Here is a 22481-nt window from a genome sequence, read left to right as displayed (position 1 = left end):
ACATTCCCAATTCCACCCATCATATAACTACACAGTTCACACATACAAGTAATATTAACAATATCCCACCCATCTGTACTCACTGTCCCTACGGGGTTAACGGTGGCACTGCAAGGGAGTGCAGGCCACAGACACTATAGATTCAGCACTGCAAGGGTTACTTGCAAGTGAGTGCTGAGGTTTACCAGGGGTAGAGCAGGGATCAGGGACACAGCAGGGAGTGGGGGTAATCAGGGGTCCACAGGATCAGGGGTACAACAGGGGATACAATAAGGCAAGGGTTTGGGGGATCACAGGATCAGGGGTAAGGCAAGGGTTTGGAGGATCACAGGATCAGGGGTACAAACAAGGATACAATAAGGCAAGGGTTTGGGGGATCAGGGTGTCCAGTAACACGGAATCAGGGCCCAGGGTACACATCAGGGAAATATAGGGGTTACAGGACCAGGGGTGATACTTAGGCCTTATCCAGGTGGTCATCATGGAGGTCCTCTCTCCCATGCGTCTCTGAATCTAGTCTGGTTGCAAGAGAGGGCACCTCTGTCCGGTTCGGGGTTTTATAGCCCAAAAGCAACCCCCTCCTCCTTCCTCAGGCATGTGACATCATAGTGTGCCTTAGTCCCCCCTCCTAGTCCCAAAAATGCTGGGAGTAATGGGCATGGCCATGGGGCAGAGGTGTGGAAAAACAGGTCTTTGATGTCTCTGATTAGAAGGTCCCCTCACAACGGTGCCACAGAGTCTGATTGCTTTGGGCCTGAACAAAAGGGGACTAGATGCTAATCAGCTGTTATCCTACAGGCTATCAGCACAAGTTTTTCTCTAAACAACTCTGTTGATAACAGTTGGAATTGCATATATGCATATATATATCCACAGATGCTTGGGGGCTCATCTATAAACACATACAAAAGCGGGGGTATGAATGGGCAGCAATAAGCCCACATACATACTGTCATGCTGACATAAGTGTATATATGCAGCGTACTCAAGTTAGGGTTAATAGTGTTCCTGGGTGTTGTAGTGCAATCATGACACTAACCTGAGACGGCTGACTCTCTGCAAGGGCAGGTGATGATGAGAAATGTTCGTGACGCCAGTGCCAATTAAACGGTGGCACGCCGTTTGCTGATAGCAGGAATAATTGAGGAACCACGTGATGTTAAAGCAGAACTCAAACTTTAGTAGTCATCATATAGGGACATTAACGGAAACGCAGTTCCTTTGCAGACAGTAGATTTTCAATACAGTTGATGCAGGCAATATATGTATAGCAAGGTGACTTTAGAGTATTAAACACAGGACTTGCAGTACAGGCAGCTTGCACTCTATTCCTGACTGATCCTGGAACATAGAAACTCTTCTCCAAGGTCCAATGCCCTAGCTCTGGCGTATATCCTTGGTTTTATCTCTATCAAGTACCTCCTCTGTAGTCTTGAGTACCTCTTGCTTTCCTTGACATGCCTCTGTCTCTCTCTCAGCTTCCTCAGGCTCTAGAAACTTCTGAACTCACTCTGGAAACTTCTGAACTCCCATGCTGTTTAACAGTGGTCTTCCTGCTTCTGCATATATAAATTCAGGAGGGGAACCTTCTCCTTGGATCTGGAACCCGGTTACAGGGACTGCAATACCCTCTCCTGGTCCGCAGGCTTCAGGCCTGGACTGGACTCTGACATGGTCTAGTCTCCAACTCCAGACTCCAACTACAACTCTAGACTCCCACTTTAGACTGACTTTCCTTTCCCTGACTGGGCCTTATATAAACTAGGGCTCCCTAGCTCCCTCTAGTGACTAAGAGCTGAAATGACACCCCTAGCAGGCCTGTACATGCAAGTTTCACAGTAACAGGGAAATACATAGCATTACATTTTATAAAGATGACTTATACCAACTTCCCCATAAATAAGGGGGGGACGACAGCACACCAAGTGACCCATCTGTAGTGACGGGCATTACAGTCCCCGTACACTACATACCCCACTGCTTTAAGCTGAGTACGACCTCGTACTCCATCAGGCTCGCCCAACTGGAATCTCTACCTGAAACAGAAAAAGAGACATGCAGGCATACATATATGTAATTCATCTGCATTTACATTCATATCAGGTCCAATTGGCAAAAGTGAAGTGTGGTGACAAGGGGCGTCGTTCTCTTCTTCTCAGGATAGTGAATGGAACTGGGGCGCTGACCTGGCACAGCGTAACATTATAACCAGGATAGTCCATGACAATGAATAAGTCCATAATAGAACAGCAAAACAGATAACAGTATAAAAGTTCTTGGAGGCTTAAAGAACAAACATGAGTCCGTACCCAGGTTATTTTCCTATTAAATCACAGAGGCTCTCGTGCGGTGGAGTCCATCTCTGGGCACATTTCCTTTAAAAAGAGTAAGAATCTCAGAGGCTCAGGTTCTTTTGAGTCTGTCTCCAGGCACGGTTCCTTAGTATCAAGTTGCACAATATAAAACAAGTGCTGTGATACCCCTGATCAACCTGAAAAGGGGGGTAAGGGTAAAAGGTGCAACAACGGAACAGGCACAACGTGGTGGAAAATAGCAAAAGCAGGCAGGAGATCCTGGACACAAACTTGGCTTTGTTGACCTTGTAATTTCAGTGGTTAACACCTACCACTGAGCCGTGGATAAACTGGCAGCAGCAACAAACGACCAGGAAACATAGGACTCCTGTCCTGGAAGGGTTAATAACATCATTCTTTGGTGAAATAAATCAAAGGCCTAGCAGGCTGATTCACAGGGGTATGTCATAATTACCCGACTCTGCTGGCAAGTACGGCCTGTAGTAGTCCTCTACAGGAGGATGTGCCCACATAACGGTGTCAGGGGGCAGCTGCAAGGTAAAGGGGCCCCTAATAGGTATTGGCCCAATGGACCTAGAGGTAAACCCTTGGGTGGACCGTACTGGTCCCGGCATGATAATTGTGGGATGTAAGGCATTTGGTACCGCCGCCGCAAGCGGTCCGGTGGGCTCGGTGCAGCAACTCACAGGAATAACGGGTCTTCCTTGGGGCCTTGACGGAGCAACATTAGCAGACGGTGGTTTACGGGTGGTGACAGGCACCCTTACCTCGTCCTTCTTTGGCGGCGTCCGGATCCTGGCGGTCGCGATCTTGCGCAGCTCCCGCAACTTCTCCTCCAGCCGGACAATCTGTTCACCGATGCTCTCCGTGTCAGAGTCTCTGTCATCTGCTGGCGCCGCCGGCGCAGGTACAGTCAACGATGGCTCGGACTCGGCCTCTGCAGGTTCTGGTGGTGAATCGGGTCTCCGACCCCTCCGGATGTTCTCAAAGGTATTGCGAAGTCCTTTTAAGTTTTCCATATCTTGTATGGTCTTCTCCCGACGGGGCAGCTCGGGGAAAGGATAAGGGCTCACCCATTTTTCCAACACGGTTGGCTGCCAGAAGACGTTAGGCCCAATGAAGGAGCTCCGCTCTTGGAAGGCGTTATGGGCCGGCTCTGGAGAGCGTTCAGGTTCCCGCTCGCAGCCAGAGTAGTCTTCTTCTGCCTCCCAGTCCTCAGGTTCTCGCTTGGGACGGGTCACGGCAGTTGCATAAGGGCCTACCAGGCTCTCGGCAGGGGTGAACTCCACTTCCTCTCCCTCGCGGAGGCTGTGCTGATAGGAAGGGAGATAGTCTCTCTTGACAGATCTTCTGTTAACATACAAGTCTCTGCCAGTTAGATAATCTTGGATGAACCCGTAGCCACGGGTTTTTTCAAAGGACACCACCAACCCCTTTCTCCTTTCCAGGCGGGGTTGGTTGTTGGTGTGTCGTTCATGGATAGTCTTGGTCAATTCCTCATAATAGATTTTAGTCTTTGTATTCCGCTTTATAGCGGCCTCCCGGATCTCTGCCATTAGTGAGGACCACTTGAAAGAGGGCTGAAAGAACCAGAGCCCTGCTCCACGGAAACGCAGTTCCTTTGCAGACAGTAGATTTTCAATACAGTTGATGCAGGCAATATATGTATAGCAAGGTGACTTTAGAGTATTAAACACAGGACTTGCAGTACAGGCAGCTTGCACTCTATTCCTGACTGATCCTGGAACATAGAAACTCTTCTCCAAGGTCCAATGCCCTAGCTCTGGCGTATATCCTTGGTTTTATCTCTATCAAGTACCTCCTCTGTAGTCTTGAGTACCTCTTGCTTTCCTTGACATGCCTCTGTCTCTCTCTCAGCTTCCTCAGGCTCTAGAAACTTCTGAACTCACTCTGGAAACTTCTGAACTCCCATGCTGTTTAACAGTGGTCTTCCTGCTTCTGCATATATAAATTCAGGAGGGGAACCTTCTCCTTGGATCTGGAACCCGGTTACAGGGACTGCAATACCCTCTCCTGGTCCGCAGGCTTCAGGCCTGGACTGGACTCTGACATGGTCTAGTCTCCAACTCCAGACTCCAACTACAACTCTAGACTCCCACTTTAGACTGACTTTCCTTTCCCTGACTGGGCCTTATATAAACTAGGGCTCCCTACTTCCCTCTAGTGACTAAGAGCTGAAATGACACCCCTAGCAGGCCTGTACATGCAAGTTTCACAGTAACAGGGAAATACATAGCATTACATTTTATAAAGATGACTTATACCAACTTCCCCATAAATAAGGGGGGGACGACAGCACACCAAGTGACCCTTCTGTAGTGACGGGCATTACAGTCCCCGTACACTACATATACATAGACACGTGTGCAAATACATACACACATATCTATATATACACACACCCTCGCATATATCTGGGGCATCACATACAGGGGACATATATAAGGGGGCACATATATATACTAATATAAGGGGGATTATAAGGGGGCACAGCTTCCAGGGACCACATATTTCCCACAGGGGCCACCATGAGCCCCTGGGGATCACCATGGGCATCACCCCATGATGCGGTGGTTAATGTTTGCATATATATACCATACATGCCCGCACGTGTTTGCAGGCCTGCATGGATATATATGCACACGTCTCAACCGTTCCTCAACAGTCACTTCAAAAGACAGAGGATCAGTAGAGATCCTCTGCCTTTTGATAATATCTCCGTCAGGTCCGGAGATGTTTAGCATTACAAAGATAGGGGAACAAAGGTCTATGTCGCATTCACTTCACTGGCGGGAGGATCAAAGCATCCCCCTGCCTGGAAGTGCTTGCAGGCTGGTGAGGTGACGTCATATCACCGCGCCATCTCACGTGGACTTGCCTGCAGGCATGCGCGCAGGTCGCTTGGGAGCGAGCGCCGGATTTAAATAGGCGGCTCTGCGCTTTGAAGTTGAGCCGAGCAGTCCCAATTGAGAATCAGCCCCTGCAAGACGAGCATCTACAAGTGAGGATCATCCCCTACAACGAGCAATTAACCCCTGGACTGGCTGAGTAACCCTTTACCCCCTAGACCAACGAGCATTAACCCCTACATTTCCCTGGTAACCCCTGCATTATACATTAATCCCTGCCCTGCATTACCCCTACACAACATTCACCCCTGCTGTAACCTCTGCCCTATTTTACCCCTACAGACTAACCCCTGCAATCCCTGCCCTGCAGACCATTACCCCCCCCCCCCCCGCCACCATATTCCCATTGCCCACATATTGTAATTAACTCCTTTTTTCCGTAGGGACAATATAGAGCCAGGTAGGTGGGAGCTGCTAATAGTGTGTGTGTGTGTGTGTGTGTGTGTGTAAGTGTATTTTTAGGTAGCGTTTGGGGTGTAATTGTGTAAGATATTGTATTGTGTTTAGTGTTGTTAGGTGTATTGTAGTGTTGTTAATATATTACTGTGTGCGACTATAAGTATACATATTTATATGTCCATTGATATAAATATATATAGTTATAGCAATAATTAGACTGTAGACCTGTTATTGTGTAATAAATACGTTCTTATTCATAGTACAGCGTATAGTCATTTATTGTAGTAGTCGCCACCGTAGTAGTAATTCACACTTAGTTCAGTTGAAAGTAAGTGTAACAAGGAAGTTAACAAACAAGGAAGCAAACACAAAGCCGCATATCATGGCCACGCGGCATCACAAGAAATGAACCCCATTGTGGGTACTGTTAATGATTTTGAAGTTATTAATTTATCAGATGAGTTACTAACTGATAACCAAATTGACATATTGAGACTTGGTTAGAATTTTGCCCCGACCCATGATTTTGATCTGTTTTCAACTCTCATGGATATTAATAAATTTATCAGAGACCTTATGGTCAAGAGACATTTTCATGGGTCTGAGAATATGTCTAACCAGCTCTCACATCCACAACATTGTAATGAGTTCACTAATATGTCTTTTACTGAACAATTGTCCTTGGTCAATTTGATCGAACTTCAGTCAGATTTGGATGGTAGCACTGCGACTTCCGAGGTTCCAGATTTTCGAACCGGGAACTCGCGATTCTACCCTCTGAATTCACGCACACCATGAATGGACCTTTTTCAAGAGGTAGTTGAGAAACGGCTTCTCTCTGTTCCAAGAGAAGTTAGCTCCCAACAAAATAATCTGTCTAAATCCCAAAGAAATGCCCTTCTTGAACTAAGAGATAAAGAGAATATTATTGTAAAAATGGCAGACAAGGGGGGCGCAGTGGTGGTATTGAATAAAATGGTTTATAAGCAACAAATGATGGATATTGTTCTGGATACCTCCACCTACAAACAATTGAAAAATGATCCAATTGCTGATTTTCAGGCACAATATCTTGCTCTTTTGGATAAGGGCAAAGATTTAGGCTATTTCAGCCATAAACAATTTTTGTACCTACAAGTGGAGTCACCCATTACACCCATCATACATGCTTTACCCAAAATTCACAAAGGGTTAAATCCACCCCCACTGCGCCCCATTGTCTCTGGCATATGCTCTCTGACTGAAAAATTAGGAGAGTGGTTAGACACGATTTTACAGCCCCTTGTCAAACGAGCACCAGGTTATATTAAAGACACTGGAGATATACTAAGAAGTTTCTATCAGAAAGAGTGGTCTCCCAGTTTCACCTGGCTCACTAGTGATGTTTCTTCGCTCTACCCTTCCACGACGTGGCTTTATTCGCACTGGAATTTCATTTGCATAAGTACAGCCGTCATAAGTTGTATTTCATAGATTATGTTATAGAAGTCACAGAATTTTTACTGACTCAATAATTTTTCTTTTGACGGTCTGTTCTTTTTGCAAATACGGGGAGTTTCAATGGGGGCTAAATTTTCCCCTTCCCTAGCGAATCTAACCATGTCGTACTGGGAGGAAAGGTATATATGTAACACTGCCAACCCTTTTGCAGCGGCATTGGATTGGTATGGCAGGTACATCGATGATTTGCTCATTATATGGAGCGGCGATGTGCCTGCCATACCTGATTTTACGCGCTACCTTAATGATAATCCTTACAATTTGAGATTCACTCACTCACAGGACAGGTCTACGAATAATTTTCTCGATTTAACGCTCACGGGTATCCCCTGTTCGAATATACACTCAACTACTTATCGCAAAACAGTCTCTGGCAATGCTATTTTGAGAGTTAACAGCCATCATCCTATGCATACTATCAAGTCCATACCGGTAGGCGAGATGTTGCGTGCTAGAAGAAGTTGTAGTGATGACGCGGCCTTCACATTGGAATGCCGTACCATCACGTCACGTATGTTGGCAAGGGGCTATCCTATTTGGATGATCAAAAGAGCCGAAAAAATAGCACAGATGAAAAATCGTAAGACATTACTCTTTGGGAGAAGTGATATGGTTGGGGACGATGGTAATACAGCAGGTGGGAAAGATCGCAGTAACCTGCCTACTTTGGTTCTCACTTATAGCAACCAATTTCAACAGGTAGTATCGGAATGCATATCGATTTTACATGAAGACTATATTTTACATGGTTTACTACAGGATGGCTATAGAGTGGCAGCTAGACGGTCTCCCACGCTGGCTTCATCATTGTCCCCTTCACTTTTCACATCTGCTCCAAAAAGAACCCAGGCAAGTACCTGGCTCAAATATACCGGGTTCACACGGTGCGGCAGTCATCCCTGCAAAACTTGCGGCTATGTTGTGCCCAACAAAATGTTCCATATTTCAACCTTCTCTATTAGGTCTTATATAAATTGTAACACCACTGGGGTCATTTATGTTATCAGATGTACACAATGCGACCTCCTTTATGTGGGAAGTACTATAAGAAGGTTGAAAAACAGAATTTCGGAACATTTGAATTATGTTACTAACTCTTCGTATGTCAATATTTCGAATGCAGCTAGGCATTTTGTTTCGATGCATGATAGGAGCTTACAAACTTTTTCTGCCTTTGGAATTGATCGAGTTTTTCCTTCTATTCGAGGGGGCAATTTCCAAAGGCGATTAATACAAAGGGAAGCCTTTTGGATTCTTCGATTAAAAACGAGACATCCGAATGGCTTGAACCTGAAAAAAGAACTCATGTATCTGTATTAGGATTTAGTCCATTCCTGGTGTGCCTACATGTTTATTGTGTTATTTCACTCAGAAGAGTAGCTATGAGGATATATTTGCCATGTTTGATTTGCATTTTTTTGTTCTGTTTTTAACATTGGAAACTACTGTTCAGACCAATGCGGTTTTTTCAGGAATTTATTTTTTACTATTATCTCGTTTATTTTTTTGTATGAGATTGGTATATTTATTTTGTTATTCCTGACTTAGACCCAGGAGCCTGAATAGTACACATTTTAAGTGCACGTATTTGGTTTTATAGATATTTAACTTACACCAATGTCAATTTCAGATTTTCCTACTGGCTCTGGCTTGGGTGTGCAGCAATCTGCCCCTTCTAATCACCACCTGGAGATGGGAGGAGAGGTCGCGACTAGCCTATATAGCCATGGCCATTTGGATTTCTGATCAGTCACGACTAAGAACATGTTTGTTTGAAAACGCGTAGACCAGGGGTGTCAAACTCAAATTCATCGGGGGCCGCATCAGCAGTTTGGTCACCCTCAAAGGCCCGGAAAACTTACAGTTACTTGGCTTGCCCCTTGGGGATCTCGGACGCCACTTCCACACTTTGGCCGGGGGCTCGGCGGAGCTGATGAGGTGTTTTATCCTAATGAGAAAAATTTCATAATAAGAATTTGGTGAAGGGGCAGAGGGATAGCAGAGCAGGGAGAGGCTGGTGCTGCTACTAGGGGGTCATACCATGGGGGAGTAATAAAGCCCACCATAATGCCCCCCCAGTAGTAATAATTCTCCTTATAATGTGACAGTGCAAAAAATACCCCCTTGTAATGCCCCCATTTAAGCTAATGTCCTCATAGTGCCCCCATAATGTGCCAGTATAAAATACCCCCATATAGTGCCCCTAGTAAATGACCCCATAGTGCTCCACACCCTCCTTCCTCCTAGTGCCCCCCATAATGTACCAGTATAAAATGCTCCAGTAGATGCCCTCAGTGTCCCCCATAATTTGCAAGTATAAAATACCCCTTCTTAGTGTCCCCCGTAGATGACACCATAGTGTTCCTCTCCCACCTTCCCCATAGTACCCACCATGTGTCCCAGTATAAAATTGTACTGTACAGAGAGCCCATATAAAATACCCCTTCTTTGTGGCCTCAGTAGATGCCCCTATAGTGCCCCCAATCATGTGCCAGTATTAACAGCCCCCCCCTTTTCCAGTAATAATAGCCCCCTATGCCAGTAATAGCAGCCCCCCTGTGCCAGTAATAGCAGCCCCCAGTAATAACAGCCCCCAGTAACAAGAGCCCCTCTGTGTCAGTAATAACAGCCCCTCTGTGCCAGTAATAACAGCCCCCTGTAATAAGAGCCCCTCTGTGCCAGTAATAACAGCCCCTCTGTGCCAGTAATAACAGCCCCCAGTAATAAGAGCCCCTCTGTGCCAGTAATAACAGCCCCTCTGTGCCAGTAATAACAGCCCCCAGTAATAAGAGCCCCTCTGTGTCAGTAATAACAGCCCCCAGTAATAACAGCCCCTCTGTGCCAGTAATAACAGCCCCCAGTAATAACAGCCCCTCTGTGCCAGTAATAACAGCCCCCGCCAGTAATAACAGCCCCCGCTTTGCCAGTAATAACAGCCCCCGCCAGTAATAACAGCCCTCCCTTTGCCAGTAATAACAGCCCCCCCTTTGCCAGTAATAACAGCCCCCGCCAGTAATAACAGCCCCCCCCCTTTGCCAGTAATAACAAACAGCCCCCCCTTTGCCAGTAATAACAGCCCCCGCCAGTAAAAGTATTGTACATAATAAAAATAATTAAAAAAAACACATACTTACCTCCATGTCAGTGATGCGATGCAGGCATCTTCTGGCCTTTGTCCCACGCTGTATGGCTCAGGCAGCGCGATGACGTCATCGCGCCGCCTGCGCCGGCCTCTGATAGGCTGCAGGCACTAGGCCGGCAGCCTATCAGAGGAAGGGGAAGGGACACGCCTCTCCCTCCCCTACCGCAGCACAGGCAGGCATCTGTATCGCTGTCCTGAGGACGGCGATACAGATGACTGGAGATGAGCGCTTCCACAATGGAAGCGCTCATCTCCCTGTGCCCAGCCGCCGCCGCCAGCTCGCTCGCTGCACGGGCCACATGACGAGGTCTGGCGGGCCTTGTGTTTGACACCCGTGGCGTAGACGTTCATTTGGAACACTGAGGTGATGCTGTCACTGTATGGATCTGTACTACACCGAATAAAGGAACCCACAATATTTTCAACTTTGATGCTGGATTCATCGTTTTATTTCCATAACAAGGAAGTTAGTTAGTATTTAGAGTAAAATAGGCGACTCACGCCTATTTATGAATATTAATTATTAATAATACTATTATTATAATAGCCAAAATATTAATAATAAATATTCCCCTTTTACAGCGGTAGTCTCCACTCTTATGCAGAGCAGGAAACTTTGAAGATTTACCTGAGATCCTGAGAAGCCTTCTTACGGTTTGGAAAAGACGCATGGGACCCCTCTATGGCTCTGAACATTGGACTGATCCTAGACTTCCTGACTTTGTCTGCGGTTGTCGTCCCCCCCCCCCCCACTTGTTACTCTGTTATTATTCCTCCAGGTGGTGCCGTTGTGGAGGCATGGGGAAAAGATGAGAATTACTCTTACAGGTAATTGGATTTTCCTTTAGCCTCCACAACGGCACGACGAATTCCTTTCTGTTGTTCATGTAACTGGATCAAGTTATGTTTTGTTACTAATTTGTTGAACCTAATTAAATTGTGACAGCTACTTCTGAGTTCTAGGTTATTAACTGGAGAAGGCTGATATCACCGTTGTTTCCTGTCCCTGAGAAGGCGGGGTAACCTCCAGGTGCCGTTGTGGAGGCTAAAGGAAAATCCAATTATGTAAGAGTAATTATCTTTTTTGATAGGACTAGGCAATAGTTTTATTCTGTCTAAAGAAATATGGATGTAATTAAGCCCCTGTGCTGGTGGTTGATCTGCCGAAGTTATGTAGAGACGCCGGCCTGTACATAACTTTGGCGCATCAAGCTCCGATTCTAAATGTAAGCCAGCTTTCTAGCTGTCTTACATTTAGACCATTTTCTACACATAAAACTGGCGCAAAAAATGATGAATGAGACGAGCTTGCCAGACCATCCCCTTCCCCACCCACACCACATCCACTTTTTTAGACCTTGCGTTGAGCGGGGAAAAGGCGCAGCTGAGTAAGTGTGCATGCTGGGAGTTGTAGTTTCACAGCACCTGGAGTGCCAAAGGTTGCTGATCCCTGATCTATAATATCTGCAGTCACTGCTAGCTTTTTAGGTATGTGTCTTGTTCAGTTGCACAGAGACCATGACCCTTCCTCATATAGCGAAGGAAGTGTTGCTATTCCTGGTGCATCCCATATATTCCAGCTGTTTCATGCAAATATGTGATCTAGTACTGAGGGACCCACAAGTCTGCTCTTCCTTCCCTAAAATAAAAAATTACAGAGTGAATTGCTTTTTGTTCTACTGCTCAATGGGCCTGTCTTCAGACAGTGATTGGCTGCAGCAGTCATGTGCCATATACCGCAGGGGTACTCAACTAGTTTTATTAAAGGTCCACATACCTGGGTCTGGAGTCAGGTGAAGGTCCGAGCTGAATGCCAACAGTAAAGATGAACGGCCCCATTAGTGCACCCAGTAAGAATACTACCTCCATTAGTGCCCCTAGTAAGAATAATGCCCCCATCTCTGCTTTTGCAAAAAAAATAAAAAATATTAACTCACCTCCTCCATTTGCTCGCGCCATGGTGAACACTCTCTGCTGACTGGAAGCTCAGGACAGGACCTGCACTCCAGTGTGATGATGTCTCGCAGGTCTTGTTCTGAGCTTCTAGTCAGCAGTGAGCGTTCCCTACAGCGCGAGCAAATGGAGGAGGTGTTCATTAGTAACAGTCTGCACAGGAAAATACCGGCAATTAATATTGTGCTCTCTGCATCTTTTGCGGCCCCATTGAAATGAAGGGGTCCACATCCAATCCACCAATAATGGGGATTGGATGTGGAACAAAAATACCATGGTGTGAATGGAGCCTTATCTTTATTTTACCATTAGGCTACTTTCACAATAGCTTTTTTTGCTGGATCCGGCAGGGTTCAGCAAAAACGCTTCCGTTACTGATAATACAACCATCTGCATCCGTTATGAACGGATCCGGTTGTATTATCTTTAACATAGCAATGACGGATCTATCATGAACTCCTTTGAAAGTGAATGGGGGAACAAATCTGTTTTCTATTGTGTCAGAGAAAACTTATCCGTCCCTATTGACTTGCATTGTGGGTCATGCCGGTTCCGGTTTGCTCTGCATCCCATGACGGGAAAAAAAAAACGTGTGCTCTGTGGTATAGAAACGCAAAAAAAAGGGAAGAGAATGTTTTTTTTGGAGCACTCCGTTCTGTTCAGTTACGTTTTGTCCCCATTGACAATGAACGTGGACAAAACTGAAGCGTTTTTTTCCGATATTGAGACCCTATGACTGGTCTCAATAACGGAAAATAGAAACGGTAGTGTGAAAGTAGCCTTACAGAGAGAGGCACAGGCAAGATGGGAACACGCCACTGACACTGTGGAGTCCTTTCCTGCAGTCAGTAATGTGTTCCCGCCCTGTCTGTACCCCTCAGCCTAAAGTGCTGCTTCCTATGGAAGGGATGGCGGAGGTCCGCCAGCTGAGTACCCCTGATATAGCGCCACATCATCTCTGCATTGTGTGCTCCCATCTCGGTTCTCCTGCTGCTGCTTGTTTACAGACACCTGCACTGAACAAAGAGGTGAGTGTAACATAATTTTTTACTTGGCGAATTGAAGGGGAGATTATATGGCTAATCTTTCTCAATGTGAGATACATAATATCTGAACAACCATTATAATTGCCATTTCTCAATTTCACAACAAAGCATGCCTGATTCCTGTAGCAAAGCAACAGGCACCTGTTGACTGGAAAAATGTGTACAGCATATGTGTACACATGGAAACATCATATTTTGCCTCCAGCCATACTATATCACTAAGGCCTGATGCAAAAAGTTTCCAGCGGATCCAGAGTCCAGAAAGGTCTTTTTAATGATCTAGGTGAAACCACAGGACAGAACCATGGAAAACATTAGTTTTGGAGAGACGTCATCTTCACCTAGGATCACCTCCTATCAAACCTAGGCACTGCAGTTTTCCAACTTGAGCGGACAATTCTTCACAAAATGACCCCTACCACTGCAGTAAACACACAAGTTGTTGCTGTACCAGTGCTGCCATTCCTCCTCTGACAACTTGTCTCTAACTGTTGTCAGTTGTGGCGTTCTCCTCTCTGAAATGGATTCCCGGAGATACTTTAAGATGTAGAGATCTATGCATTTGGCCAGTAACATCAAGTCATCCAGGATAGCTGGTAACTCCCAACCTGCCAACTCATCTTTGATGTGGACTACCAGACCTTTGTTTTTCCAGGACAACTCTGAGAACATAGTATGGAACCAGTGTCGGACTGGGGTACCTAGGGACCACCAGTAAAATTTATTTTGGGGGCCCACCGTACGGATACATTCAAATATAATAAATAATCTAACAAGTTTTTTATATGAACATAAGCTGGTTGAGGTGCTGTACATTGAATATATGTATGTAGTGTACTAAATCTAATGTGTTGTGTGCCACTTGTGCAGGGGGTGGGAGACTAGGGGCCCACCTTGCTCAGGGGCCCACCGAGGGATTCCCCTGTACCCCTGTGGGCCAGTCCGAGCCTGTTGGTATATAACACCCCGCTTCAATCTGTAGTTTTGGGGGGCGACTGGTATATCACACCAGTTATAATACTTTTTTTCCAGTACCGTTTGTCACTGTGTGTAGCAGAGGAAACACAGCAAAACAGCCCAAAAATTCTGCCGTACCCAAATACACTATTATGAAAGTATATTGGTATATAACACCCCGCTTCAATCTGTCGATTTGGGGGACACTGGTCTATCACACCAGTTATAATACTTCTTTCTAATTGCGTTTGTCACTCTTTGTAGTTGTAGTATCGCTGCAGACCCGCTCACCAGTCACAATGCTGCACTATACAAATCCACTATAATATGCTTTCTATATTAGAAAGTATATTATAAGTGTATTACACCCCTATATACTGCACACCAATCAATAGCACACCTATACCAGTCCTTAAAAGGACTTTTGTGGACCCATTAGCTAGCGATTTGTGTCCCTAACAGTCTGTCCCTGCTCCACACAGCAACCTCTCCCTACACTGGCAAAAGACAGAATGTAAAATGGCGGCCAGATCAGGTCTATTTATAAGGTAGGGGGTATGTCCATGTGCTGAAACTTTTCAATTGGCTGTCCTGTACCACCTGATGGATGTGTCATGGGTCAAAGTTCTTCACAATGTAAAAGAATATGGCGGGCACGAATATCGCCATATGTTCGGCGAATCGCGAACGAGCAAAGGCCATCTCTAATGCTCTCCTTTATGTGTAATCGAGTGTATTGTAGTGCCGATTCCTTGTAATTTTTGGCAGCCCTTTCACTTAGTGCATAGGCTTTGAGTGTAGGAGTCCCACTACCTGAACAATTGTACCACAATGTGAATGAGGCCCTCCTTTATGTGATATACAGGCTGTATCGGAGTGCCTCTTCCTTTTAAGTTTTGGCAGCACTTGCACTTTATATACAAGTAAATATACAGGAAAGAATGTTTGCTAACAATTTTTCCTCTACAATCGATTTTATCTTCAGTTTTGTGCATATTATTGTCAGTCTGTAAAATTGGCATACTACTCGGCCAACATGGTTCCCAGCAGCGACCTGGGAGTCCAAGATGCATGCAGACATCGTCCCCGGTGGAGCACCCGATCATCCTGAGGTGTTCTACTCGAGCACCCGAGCACTTTGGTGCTCGACCAACACTAATATATCTGCAATGTATATAATAAAGAGAAGTAACAATATAAATTGGTTAAATAAAACTCTGTTTATTATAAAATATAAATAATAATCATATCGACTTTTTCTTTTACGTCAGGTTTTGAAAATAAACTAAATAAAGCATAACAAAAAAATTACAAATTGGTATAACACCCAGATGGTGGGGGTGGGGCCGGAGACTGCAGGCCAGGTTAGGCTGGTTGGGAAAAGGGGGCAGAGTACTGCGATGGGGCAGTTTGTGAGGAGGTGGGGACAGCATGCCCATATGTGGACTCCACATGATAATGTGGGCCATATGGCCGAGTAGGTGGCGCATAATGAGTCCTTGGAGGGTGTAATTGTGGAGGAGGTGGTGGTGAAGGGTGTGAACCCTGGGAAATTGGCATTGGCTGGGGGCCAAACATTTTCCCATGGAGGCGCCAATTTTTCAGGGCTCCAAATTTCTGTAGGGTCGTTGGGGGGAGTGGCTACATCCAGAACGATACCGAGAGCCGATTTGGTTCTCAGTACTCGTTCTGGAGGCAGCCGGCGCAAATAAGAGGCCAGATTACGGGCATTAAAGTCAAACTCATCCTCCTGCCGGGCTCTCCATAAATAATCAATCAATAATCAAGTTGATGAGAGATTCGGCAGGAGGGATTGCCCGTCGTCTGGCCCGGCTGGGTAGATCCAAAGGGGGGGGCAAATCGCCTCCAGAAACAGCTGGTGGCCTGGAAGGTGCCATGCTTGGTCCTGGGGCACTCTCCGCCTGCGCTGCCCCAGAGGTAGGGTCTTCTTCACAGGCACTGGAGAGCAGCGGAGCAGACTCATCCCCTTTATCCTCTAGGTTGTCCTCCATTCTTCAAAAATAGAAAAAAAATTGTACATTACTAAATAAACAGTATTTTGTTTTATAACTATTAACGTCACATATTGCTATAATCATCAAATTACTTTTTGCACATAGTACTACATGAAATAACCATATGGTGTAATTTAGGTACATGAAAGGAGGAATTTGAATGGTTGCTATTGGCAAATATGCCTTTTCAACATGAACATTTTTAACTAGAGTTGAGCGGACACCTGGATGTTTGGGTTCGGCCGAACTTCACAAAAAAGTTCTAATTCGGGACCCGAACTTGACCCCGAACCCCATTAAAGTCAATGGGGACCCAAACTTTGGAGCACTAAAATGGCTCTAAAAAAAGTCATGGAAAGGGCTAGAGGGCTGCAAATGGCAGCAAAATGTGGTTAAGAGCATGGCAAGTGCTCTGCAAACAAATGTGGATAGGGAAATGACTTCAAATAACATAAAATACATAAAAATTAAAAATAATTAATCTTGATCTTGGAGGACGAGGTCCATATGGAGTAGGAGGTTGAGGAGGCGGTGGATGTGGCGGTGTAGGTGGAAGCGGCGGTGGAGGAGGAGGAGGTAGCCTACACAGTTGTTTTTTTTTTATTAGAGTACACTCCAAAAGATTTGGAAATATAACCTGTGATAACCCCCTCCAGCTGTGCTAAACAAACGTTCAGACAATACACTGGCTGCAGGGAAGGCCAGCACCTCCAAGGAGTAAAGGGCAAGCTCAGGCCATGTGCCCAATTTGGAGACCCAGAAGTTGAAGGGGGCAGACCCATCATTCAGGGCGTGTGCACACATACTGGTCAACCATGTTGCTGAAATGCTGCCTCCTGCTAAGACATTCCATATCAGCTGGTGGTGCTGGTTGTTGTGGCATGCTGACAAAACTTTTTCACATTTCGGCCATGCTAACCCTGCCTTCTGAGGTGCTGGCCGTGCCCCAGCTGCATTGGCGACCTCTTCCTCATCCTCTGCCTTTGCCTTCTGCTTCCACTGTGTGCTGTGTCAGGTGGGAATGCCACCAGCAGCGTGTCTACCAGCTTGTGCTTGTACTCGCGCATCTTACGATCACGCTCCAGTGACGAAATTAAGGACGGTACGTTGTCCTTGTAACGGGGATCCAGCAGCGTGGCCACCCAGTAATCAGCACAAGTTAGAATGTGGGCAACTTGGCGTTCGTTGCGGAGACACTGCAGCATGTAATCTCTCATGTGTGCCAGGCTGCCCAGAGGCAACGACAAGCTGTCCTCTGTGGGAGATGTATAGTTTGTGTCCTCTGTATCCCCCCCAGCCACGCACCAGTGATGGCCATGAGCTGGTTTGGGTGCCACCCTGCTGTGAACACTGTTCCTCTTCCTCCATCTCCTCCTCCTCATCCTCCACCTCCTCATCCTCCAGAACTGTGCCCTGGCTGGACAATTGTGTACCTGGCGTTGTAGGGTGCAGGAACCCACCCTCGGAGCCACTTGTGAATGACTGGCCTGAAACCCTATGAAATGATCCCTCTTCCTCCTCTTGTGCCACATCCTCTTCCATCATCGCCCGAAGCATTTTTTCAAGGAGGCATAGAAGTGGGATAGTTACGCTGAGAACGGCGTCATTGGCACTAGCCATGTTGGTGGAGTACTCGAAAAAGCGCGACAAGGCACACAGGTCTCGCATGGAGGCCCACTCATTGGTGGTGAAGTGGTGCTGTTCCACAGAGATACTCACCCGTGCGTGCTGCAGCTGAAACTCCACTATCTCCTGCTGCTGCTCGCACAGTCTGGCCAGCATGTGCAAGGTGGAGTTCCACCTTGTGGGCACGTCGCATATGAGGCGGTGAGTGGGAAGGCCGAAGTTACGCTGCAGCGCTGACAGGCAAGCGGCAGCAGGGTGAGTACGCTAAAAGCGCGCACAGATGGCCCGCACTTTCTGCAGCAGCTCTGACATATCGGGGCAATTTTTAAGGAACCTCTGCACCACCAAATTCAGCACATGCGCCAGGCAAGGGATGTGCATCAAACCGGCTAGTCCCAGAGCTGCTATGAGATTTCGCCCATTATCGCACACCACCAGGCCGGGCTTGAGGCTCACTGGCACCAACCACTCATCGGTCTGTTGTTCCATGCCCGTCCACAGCTCCTGCGTGGTGTGGGGTTTGTCCCCCAAACAGATAAGTTTTAAAACTGCCTGCTGTCGTTTACCCCTGGCTGTGCTGAAGTTGATGGTGAAGGTGTTACACGGACTGGATGAGGAGACGGTAGAGGATGAAGAAGCGGAGTAGGAGGAGGAAGCAACAGGAGGCAAACTGAAGCGCCCTGCAATCCTCGGTGGTGGAAGGACATGCGCCAAACTGCTATCCGCCTCAGGCCCAGCCGCCACTGCATTTACCCAGTGTGCTGTTAGGGAGATATAACGTCCCTGACCGTGCTTACTGGTCCGCGTATCCGTAGTTAGGTGGACCTTGCCACAGATAGCGTTGCGCAGTGCACACCTGATTTTGTCCCCCACTTGGTTGTGCAGGGAAGGGACGGCTCGCCTGCAAAAGTAGTGGCGGCTGGGCACGACGTACTGTGGGACAGCCACCGCCATAAGGCTTTTAAAACTCTCCGTCTCCACCAGGCGGACTGACAGCATTTCAAAGGCCAGTAATTTTGAAATGCTGGCATTTAGGGCCAGGGATCGCGGGTGGGTAGGGGGGTACTTCCTCTTCCGCTCCAGTGTTTGGGAGATAGAGAGCTGAACACTTCCATGGGACATTGTGGAGATGCTTGGTGACCCAGGTGGTGGCGTTGCTGACAGATCCTCTGTTTGTGGGGTGTCAGGTGCCACTGTCACTCCAGAGGTGGATGAAGAGGCCGAGACTGCAGCAGAAGAGGAAGCAGGAGGAGCCAGAGACCTTTCTTGGTTTTCTGAGGTGTCTACTCCACTGCAGCTCGTGCTTTGCACTTAGATGCCTGGTCATGCAGGTTGTGCTCAGGTTGAGAACATTTATGCCTCGCTTCAGGCTCTGATTGCACAGCGTGCAAACCACTCATGTCTTGTCGTCAGCACATTGTAAGAACTGCCACGCCAGGGAACTCCTTGGAGCTGGCTTTGGTGTGCTCGGTCCCTTGTTGCGGTGGGCAGTAGCTGCTTTTGCACCCTGCTCGATCTTCTGCTGTGCTGGTGGCTCTGTGCGACCACCGCCTCTTCCTCCGAACTAAACAGGTCACTCGCATGACCTTGATTCCATGTGGGGTCGAGGACCTCATCGTCCTCCACATCATCTTCCATCCAGTCTTCACCCCTGTCCTCCTTGTCGGTCTGCACACTGCAGAAAGCCAGAGCAGTTGGCACCTGTGTTTCGTCATCATCCGAGACGTGCTGCGGTGGTCCTCCCATGTACTCATCTTGAAACATAAGTGGTTGGGCATCGGTGCACTTAATCTCTTCCACTTCTGGGGCAGGGCTATGTGGATGGCCCTGGAAAACCCTGCTAGCAGAGTCATCAAAAAGCAGAAGAGACTGCTGCATGACTTGGGGCTCAGACTGCTTGGCTGATTTGCAAGGGGGTGAGGTGAAAGACTGATGACCATCGGCTGCAGGTGCCAACTCTGATCTTTCAGCAGGAGACTGGGTGGGAGAAAATGTGAAGGAACTGGAGGCACTGTCAGCAACCCAATTTACTATTGCCTGTACTTGTTCTGGCCTCACCATTCGTAGAGCCGCATTAGGCCCGACCAAATAACGCTGAAGGTTCTGTCGCCTACTCACACCTGAGGAAGGTGTTTCACTTGTGCGTGTAGCTGGCACAGATCGACCACGTCCTCTCCCTAAATCATGAGCTCCACCAGCAGCACCACGACCGGGGCCATGCAGTGCCATCTTAAGAGCATTATAGGCCCCCAGGCAATACAGTGCACTGGGGCCCTGTCTACACAATCACACACTAGAATAAAAATGCTAATTATCAATAAGGCGATATTTATTGGGCATTTCCTCTTGTGGATTTTCCCCAGCAGTAGGATCAGGTAATGATACCATTGGTATTTCTGCTGGAATTGGAGTGCATGTAGATGTGGATGCTACATCTGGAGGAGCAGAACTACTGGCTGACGTTGCACCTGGATTGAGCCAAGATGTTAGTTTTGGAAGTTTGCACATTTTCTCTTTCTCCTCTGCAGCCTTTTTCCTCTTCTGTGCTCCACTCAAAACATTACGTTTCATTTCTGCACTAAAGGTTATTTTCACCAACACGTAATAAACTTTATTTTTCCTCACCTTTTTTACACTTCCTCGAACGAGTGGCAACTCTAAGATTGCTATATAAGGGGGACACATAAGATATTACAGTCAAAACTTGAGGGGCACTAATAACTTAACCACCTCAGCCCCCAGTGCTTAAACACCCTGAAAGACCAGGCCACTTTTTACACTTCTGACCTACACTACTTTCACCGTTTATTGCTCGGTCATGCAACTTACCACCCAAATGAATTTTACCTCCTTTTCTTCTCACTAATAGAGCTTTCATTTGGTGGTATTTCATTGCTGCTGACATTTTTACTTTTTTTGTTATTAATCGAAATTTAACGATTTTTTTTGCAAAAAAATGACATTTTTCACTTTCAGTTGTAAAATTTTGCAAAAAAAAACGACATCCATATAGAAATTTTGCTCTAAATTTATAGTTCTACATGTCTTTGATAAAAAAAAAATGTTTGGGTAAAAAAAAAATGGTTTGGGTAAAAGTTATAGCGTTTACAAACTATGGTACAAAAATGTGAATTTCCGCTTTTTGAAGCAGCTCTGACTTTCTGAGCACCTGTCATGTTTCCTGAGGTTCTACAATGCCCAGACAGTACAAACACCCCACAAATGACCCCATTTCTGAAAGTACACACCCTAAGGTATTCGCTGATGGGCATAGTGAGTTCATAGAACTTTTTATTTTTTGTCACAAGTTAGCGGAAAATGATGATTTTTTTTTTTTTTTTTTTTTTCCTTACAAAGTCTCATATTCCACTAACTTGTGACAAAAAATAAAAACTTCTATGAACTCACTATGCCCATCAGCGAATACCTTGGGGTCTCTTCTTTCCAAAATGGGGTCACTTGTGGGGTAGTTATACTGCCCTGGCATTCTAGGGGCCCAAATGTGTGGTAAGGAGTTTGAAATCAAATTCAGTAAAAAATGACCTGTGAAATCCGAAAGGTGCTCTTTGGAATATGGGCCCCTTTGCCCACCTAGGCTGCAAAAAAGTGTCACACATCTGGTATCTCCGTACTCAGGAGAAGGTGGGGAATGTGTTTTGGGGTGTCATTTTATATATACCCATGCTGGGTGAGAGAAATATCTTGGCAAAAGACAACTTTTCCCATATTTTTATACAAAGTTGTCATTTGACCAAGATATTTATCTCACCCAGCATGGGTATATGTAAAAAGACACCCCAAAACACATTCCTCAACTTCTCCTGAGTACGGGGATACCAGATGTGTGACACTTTTTTGCAGCCTAGGTGGGCAAAGGGGCCCATATTCCAAAGAGCACCTTTCGGATTTCACTCCTCATTTTTTCCTGAATTTGATTTCAAACTCCTTACCACACATTTGGGCCCCTAGAATACCAGGGCAGTATAACTACCCCACAAGTGACCCCATTTTGGAAAGAAGACACCCCAAGGTATTCCGTGAGGGGCATGGCGAGTTCCTAGAATTTTTTATTTTTTGTCACAAGTTAGTGGAAAATGATGATTTTTTTTTTTTTTTTTTTTTTTCATACAAAGTCTCATATTCCACAAACTTGTGACAAAAAATAAAAACTTCCATGAACTCACTATGCCCATCAGCGAATACCTTGGGGTCTCTTCTTTCCAAAATGGGGTCACTTGTGTGGTAGTTATACTGCCCTGGCATTCTAGGGGCCCAAATGTGTGGTAAGTAGGTAAATGACCTGTGAAATCCGAAAGGTGCTCTTTGGAATGTGGGCCCCTTTGCCCACCTAGGCTGCAAAAAAGTGTCACACATCTGGTATCCCCGTATTCAGGAGAAGTTGAGGAATGTGTTTTGGGGTGTCTTTTTACATATACCCATGCTGGGTGAGATAAATATCTTGGTCAAATGCCAACTTTGTATAAAAAAATGGGAAAAGTTGTCTTTTGCCAAGATATTTCTCTCACCCAGCATGGGTATATGTAAAATGACACCCCAAAACACATTCCCCAACTTCTCCCGATTACGGAGATACCAGA

This window comes from Bufo bufo, chromosome 9 (genome assembly GCF_905171765.1).
Source record: "Bufo bufo chromosome 9, aBufBuf1.1, whole genome shotgun sequence".
Classification (NCBI taxonomy): domain Eukaryota; kingdom Metazoa; phylum Chordata; class Amphibia; order Anura; family Bufonidae; genus Bufo; species Bufo bufo.
This window is presented reverse-complemented; position numbering follows the sequence as displayed.